Genomic DNA, 6,000 nt, shown 5'->3' with positions numbered 1-6,000 from the left:
CTCTCTCTCTCTCTCTCTCTCTCTCACACACACACACACACACACACACACACACACACACACACACACACACACGATATAGACAATGGCTAGATCCAGCAGCAAAATTGCAGAGTGCAGAATATTTGGATCCTCAGAAAGAAACCAGACAGCTATTCCTCGAGAGTAGCTCAGGATAGGTGAGGAAGAGAGGGCCCCTCAGTACTGAGGGACTCAGCAGGCTGCTTTACACCTCACCACCCCACACCCAACATCTCTGGCTTTGCTCACAGGATTACCATGTTTCCCGTGTGCCACAGCCTGTCAGAAATGACTGCCTGAGGCAGTCAGTGCCTACTGCAAGCCAGTCACATCTCTTTCCAACATTGTTCACTCGTTTGTCTTCCTCAAACGCTGACTCCTGTTACCTCTTAAGATGTCCAAAAAGCAAAGTCCCCCACACCACATTCAAGGTCAAGTCAGTCGTCATGATCAGGAGGATGCTTGGTACTCAGACCCAGCAGGTGTCAGGGCTGGAAGCCATGGCCTGCTTCTCTACTGTCGGTGGCTGGAAAAGGGTGAGGGGTGCCAAGCAGACCAGGAAGACAGTCCCCTGACACCAAAGAGGCTGCAACCAACATAGGACAGACATCACTGGCCCTGCACTGACCCAGAAACCCCAATGTCTAAGGAGCCGAGTCACCCAGAGGAAGGTCTCTGCTCGGAGAAGCTAAATCAGGAGGATCTGGGTGATCTGCAGAAGCTACAGAGAACAAGGCACATCCATACTGTAGCCTGTGTGACATCTTTGCAGAATCTTCATTTTTGTGGCAACTAGGTTAATAAAATAGTTGACTTAATAGAAGAAGAAGAAGAAGAAGAAGAAGAAGAAGAAGAAGAAGAAGAAGAAGAAGAAGAAGAAGAAGAAGAAGAAGAAGAAGACGACGACAGACTGACTAAAGAATCAACAGTTTCATCATGAAAGGAGGGAAGGCTGGCATGCTCAGGGTCAAATGAAAAGTGACACATGCTTTAGTCAAAGACATCTGCACCACAATCTCTGTCACCTTCCTCTGTGTGGCTTCTCAGTGACTGAGCCTTGTGCCACAGACAGCAATGGAAACGCAAGCTACACAGCACCCACACAGAAACCTCCTCACCCAGCACGGAGATGGGGCGGAGGCAAACCACCCCTCTTGTCTCTCTCAGGTGACGACAGAGCAGCTGCCTGCCTGCTTCAAGGAACAACTCAGGGCATGTCTGCATACACTGCCCAAGGATCTTCCCAGTGCAGCAGAACCTGAAGGCACAACTGCTTGTGGGCTTTCTTATTACGCACATAGTAGGCCCAAGATCAATGTCCTGAATTGAATGAAGCTGGTGTGATGCACGCCAGCAATCTCCACACTTGAGAGGTAGGATCATAAGGATCAGAAGTTCAAGGTCCTCCTAGGCTACACAGTGAGCTCAAAGCCAACCTGACCACCCTGACTCAACACCCTCACCAAAAACAAAGAGACACAGAGAAAACTGTGGTGCCCCTTAACACCTCACTCCATGGAATACAGTAACAGGAAGGAAACACATTCACAGGCACTGGTTTAGATAAAGTACTACTGGACTGCAATTTAACAGTAGGGCAGAGATTACCACTGATGGGTGTGGGTAGCCCACTGAGCCTCTGCTAGGTGTGGGCCAGGCTGCCTGACTCCTGTTTGATGCCACAAGTGTCCTCCACTGTGGCTTGTCATTCCTCATCACTAACCTAGCACAGCTTCAATTACCATCCCCCCTTCTGCAGTGCAGTGCAACCAACACAGGGCCTCCACACGCTAGACAAGTGCTCTAACACCAAGCTACAGTCCCAGAACTTAACAGTCTTTAGTCAGCTCAACACAGGAAAGTGGGTGCTGGGTCCTGACCTCCCCCTGTGGTGACAAGCTACAAGGACTCCAGGTTAGGCATGTAAAATGTGACACCAGTTCCTCACTAGTCTCTGTTAATCATGACAGTGGGTTATGAATGATAGCCAAGTAGACAGAATAAAGGGACAGGGTCTGTGCTACCCACATGGGCTCCAAGATTCATGAGGACACACACCTCAACTGCAGCTTGTACTAGCAGAGGAGGCACGCAGGAAGGCCACAGGATGAGCTTCAGGGAGGAGGGCAGCCTTCATGCTCCTTCTGAGAAGCCCAAAGGGCAGCTCTTGCCCCACAGGAGACCTGTTTCACCAGGGGACACCATACATCTCCACAGGGCCCACCCACTTTAGGGACACCGAAGTGCCATCAACGCCACTGCACACAGATGCAGACACAGCCTTCCTAGGGCTCTGCCCGGACCTCCCCTAAGCTCAGTTCCTCCTGGCTACATCGACTCCTGGTAGAAACTAAGGAGCCCAGAGGCCAAAGGTGCCCTGAACCTTCCTTTCCCTGAGAGGCCTTGGGCTCGGAGCAAAGCCCCATGGCCTACAACAGGGAGCAGGCCACCAGCCAGGAGGGAAGGCAGAGCAGAAAACGGGTCGCTGGTAGGCTTTGACTCTGTCTATGAGACAAGCTGGAAGTGCGGGTCAGAAGAGCTTGAGCCGTGATGATGTCACACGGCTCAACCCACGGCACCCAAGCATGGTCACATGGTGGGAGATCAGCGTGATCAGATCTCCACAGCATCATAAACGATCGAAGATCCTCTAGTGAGCGGGGCCCAGCAGGACAGAAAACAAGGAAGGTGACTGGCTGATGGATGAACTTGACCTGGGGCAGCCGGAACCTACCGGGTGCTCACCGGTAGCCTGGAGGAGCCTGGTTACAAACAGAGAGTTTCTAAGAAAGCTTTCAACTCCACAGCTCCACTGGGTGTCTTCCTGGGCCTCGGTACCTTGAGCTAATAATAGTTCCTTAATGCCCTCTATCAGGCCAGACTCCTACTGCATCATCTGGCTGGTGGACACAAGCCTCAGCACAGCCGTGGCCCCTGAGGCACGTACTACAGCCTGCTCTGCAGGATCACCACAATGACATCATGCTCCCTGCCCCCACCTTGCTGGGCTCCACCAGGGACCACAGACACAAGTTCCAGCCACAACTCATGAAGCTGCCACCAGTGTAAGAAAAGGAAGCTGAAATTGTAGGTGAGAGGGGAGGGGAAAAAAAAAACAAAACAAAAAAGCAAACCCTGAACCAAACGCACTGTCTCGGGTACTGGGATGCTCTTGGAACCTTAGAATGCCGCAAAGGTCTTTAGACATGCACTCTTTTTAGCAACACACATGATCTTTTTTTAACCCGAGAACATTTGCAAAGCCCTGAAATAGCGAACAGAACAACAAAGAAAAGGAGCACAGCTTCCAGAGACCAGATGCGGGGGGGAAAAAGCCAGGTCCCAGGCCACCAAAGCCTCTCTGAGGAAGGACAGAGAGGAATAGGAACGTTGCGCAGTAGTGATTAACTCCCCAGGCAGGAACAGCTTCCCAAACTGTATGTAGCCCTATGACTCAATTTCTTATCAAAAGGCCTCTATTGCCAGTGGAGACGCCACGAGTAGATCTGGTTGGTCCTCGAGGGTACTAGCTGATTGCCAGACTCCCGTTACTGCTGGCTGTAACCCCAAAGTGGCCCCAAAGATTCACAGCCAAGATGGCTCCCTCCCCCACATACTGGACAATCACCTTCCCCAATCACCAGACCTTTGCTTTAAACAGGGACCCGTACCACAGCCTCAACCCGAACATCTTTCCCCTGAACCTTGATGTACCTTCTCAGGATTATGTAGAGTCAAAAAGCACCAGCTGAGGTGTGATCTCAAGGGCTCAGGGAGGCGATTCCCTGTACTGACTGGTTCCTCCTCGGAGCACCCCGTGCTTGGGGAGGACAGCGTTCTAGGAGCACTGCCGCGTGCTGCATGCCTATCAGCAATGGCTTGAGAGCACAAGTCTGACAAGGAGTGGAGAGAATGTGTGGATGTGAGATTGGAAAGGAGGAGGATATCCCTCAACCATGGAGACCAGCCCACAAGCTGAGGGGAGCCAGGGACAGCAACCACAACCTTCTGTGCGTGGCTTGATACAGCCATATCCCAAATTCCCCTGGGAAAGATGTGTGCTGTGTGAGCAGAGGCTGAAATCTTCTGAGTGAAATACTGGCAGCCCCAAAGCCTGTGCCCTCATTCCATCAAATTTTCATCTCGCGGCCGTCACCCAGGTGATGAAGGCATCTGCCGGGAGCACCTTCCCAGGCAGGCTACAGATCCCCAGGGGACAGAGTCTGCAGTCACAGCTTTTACTGAGAAGCAGAAAGAACAAAGGCCATTGCATCTCCATTGCCCCACAAGGCCACCTGAGACCAGTGTCCAGAACTGACTATCCCCAGGCCTCTCTACGACCTGTTGGTACCCTGGTGCACAGGTCTCACTAAGGCTTCACTACAGCCTGTGCTCCAAACCTGAACAGCACCACTGGCGCAAGGCATTTGGACACAGCACTAGCTGATGGTGCTCTGGGAGAGTCTATAGGGAAATACCGTCCCATTCCCAGTTTGCTTTCTGTTCTATGTTTACGGTTAAAGAGGTTCTCTCTCTCAGCTTCACGTTCCTGCTACCATTCCCATAGTTGGGTGTCATGCCTCCCCCCTACTGTTAGCCTCTGATCCCCCAGAAACCGTAAGTCAAACATAAACTCTGTCTCCCATAAAGCAATCCTGGCCATAGTGTTTTATCACAGCAACAAGGGAAAAGTAACAGGCGGTTACTATGCTCTTGGTTTAGCGATTCCTGGGCTCCGTGTTCTAGTGATCTAGCTCCCCTGCAGGGCCTCTCTGTAATCCTGCTGCCCCATGCCCTGTGTGACTGTATCTAAGTGGCATAGTACAAACTCTGCTGTGGCAGTCATATAGGCTTGGGCAGAGGCCTCTCCCTGACAATACTATAACCCTGAGCAAAATTAGCCTTCTCACAGATAAGGTCCCAAAATAAATTTGGTGTAACATATGGAGCACAAAAACTAGGTCACAGACATGTGCAACCAGTACTCAGTCTGTCTACCAAGTAATTAACTATGCAGAATGTGAACAACACACAGGAAGATGGAGGGATAGCTAAGAAGCTAGGGGTGGGGGCGCTGCCTCTGGGGGGGGGGAGGCAGGGCCTGCAGAACCTTGCCTTCCCAATTATCAATTATCGACCTTAATAGACTTTAGTCCTAACTTCATTCAGGAGCAGTCACTACTTTTCTAAGAAAGGTCAATAAAGGCACTTCTGCAGCCAGGGGCAGTTCCTCTTATGCCTGGAGGGTCACAGAAGGTTCCACTTGGTGGCAGAGAGGGCAGACCCTCAAGCCCATAAAGGTCAGTCTTGCACTGAAAATGCCACAAAGCATAATGAGGAGAAAATGCACGGCAAAGGGCTCATTACTCCTTCATGTCTCCTTCCTCACGCCACGAGGGTCAAAGGTTCTTACCTGCCTTCAAAGATCTTTTCAACAGAAAAATTAACAGAAGACTATTTAATACGCACACCGCCAGCTATAGGGAGGGGCTCAACATCTCCCAATATCCACAGAGAGCTTGTATCCACCCAGAGCAACACAACATCCCAGAGGTTACAGCTGAAGATCCAACCAGGGACCCCTGTCGTTGCTACTCACACTAAGCCAGGAAGGGCATCTCAGGGTCATGTGCTCTGGTGCCCGCCTTGCCCTGGGCATGGGTGCTCACGGCCTGGGACAGACCTGCCTTTTACACATAGGTAACTTCCCAGGAGTGAAGATGAGCACCCCCACCTATACACAAACAAGGTGAGGTCCTCAGAACCAGCTGGACACACCCCAAAAGGTCTCAAGACCTAAGCAAGCAAAACACACACAAAAGGACCTCCCCACAAAAGGACCTCCCCAATCTTAATTATATCTTTCTCTCTGACTGAACTTGAGGACAGATAGGCTCACACACAATACAGCCTTTCAATTCTGGTGGTAATTTCTGCTGCTTCTATAAAAAGCCCACAGTACACTTTCAAAACTAGGAG

At 51.1% G+C, this 6,000-nt stretch overlaps 1 protein-coding gene across 12 annotated transcripts in view; it reads right to left on the bottom strand.

Moving 5' to 3' along the window:
* The window catches only part of Agap1 (ArfGAP with GTPase domain, ankyrin repeat and PH domain 1), a 436,093-nt gene that overhangs the window by 291,736 nt on the left and 138,357 nt on the right, over positions 1-6,000 (bottom strand). The window lies entirely within an intron of this gene.

The sequence above is a fragment of the Mus pahari genome, chromosome 5 (genome assembly GCF_900095145.1).
Source record: "Mus pahari chromosome 5, PAHARI_EIJ_v1.1, whole genome shotgun sequence".
In the NCBI taxonomy this organism is placed as follows: Eukaryota; Metazoa; Chordata; class Mammalia; order Rodentia; family Muridae; genus Mus; species Mus pahari.
The sequence above is the reverse complement of the archived record's forward strand: the minus strand, read 5'-3'. Positions and strand labels throughout refer to the sequence as shown.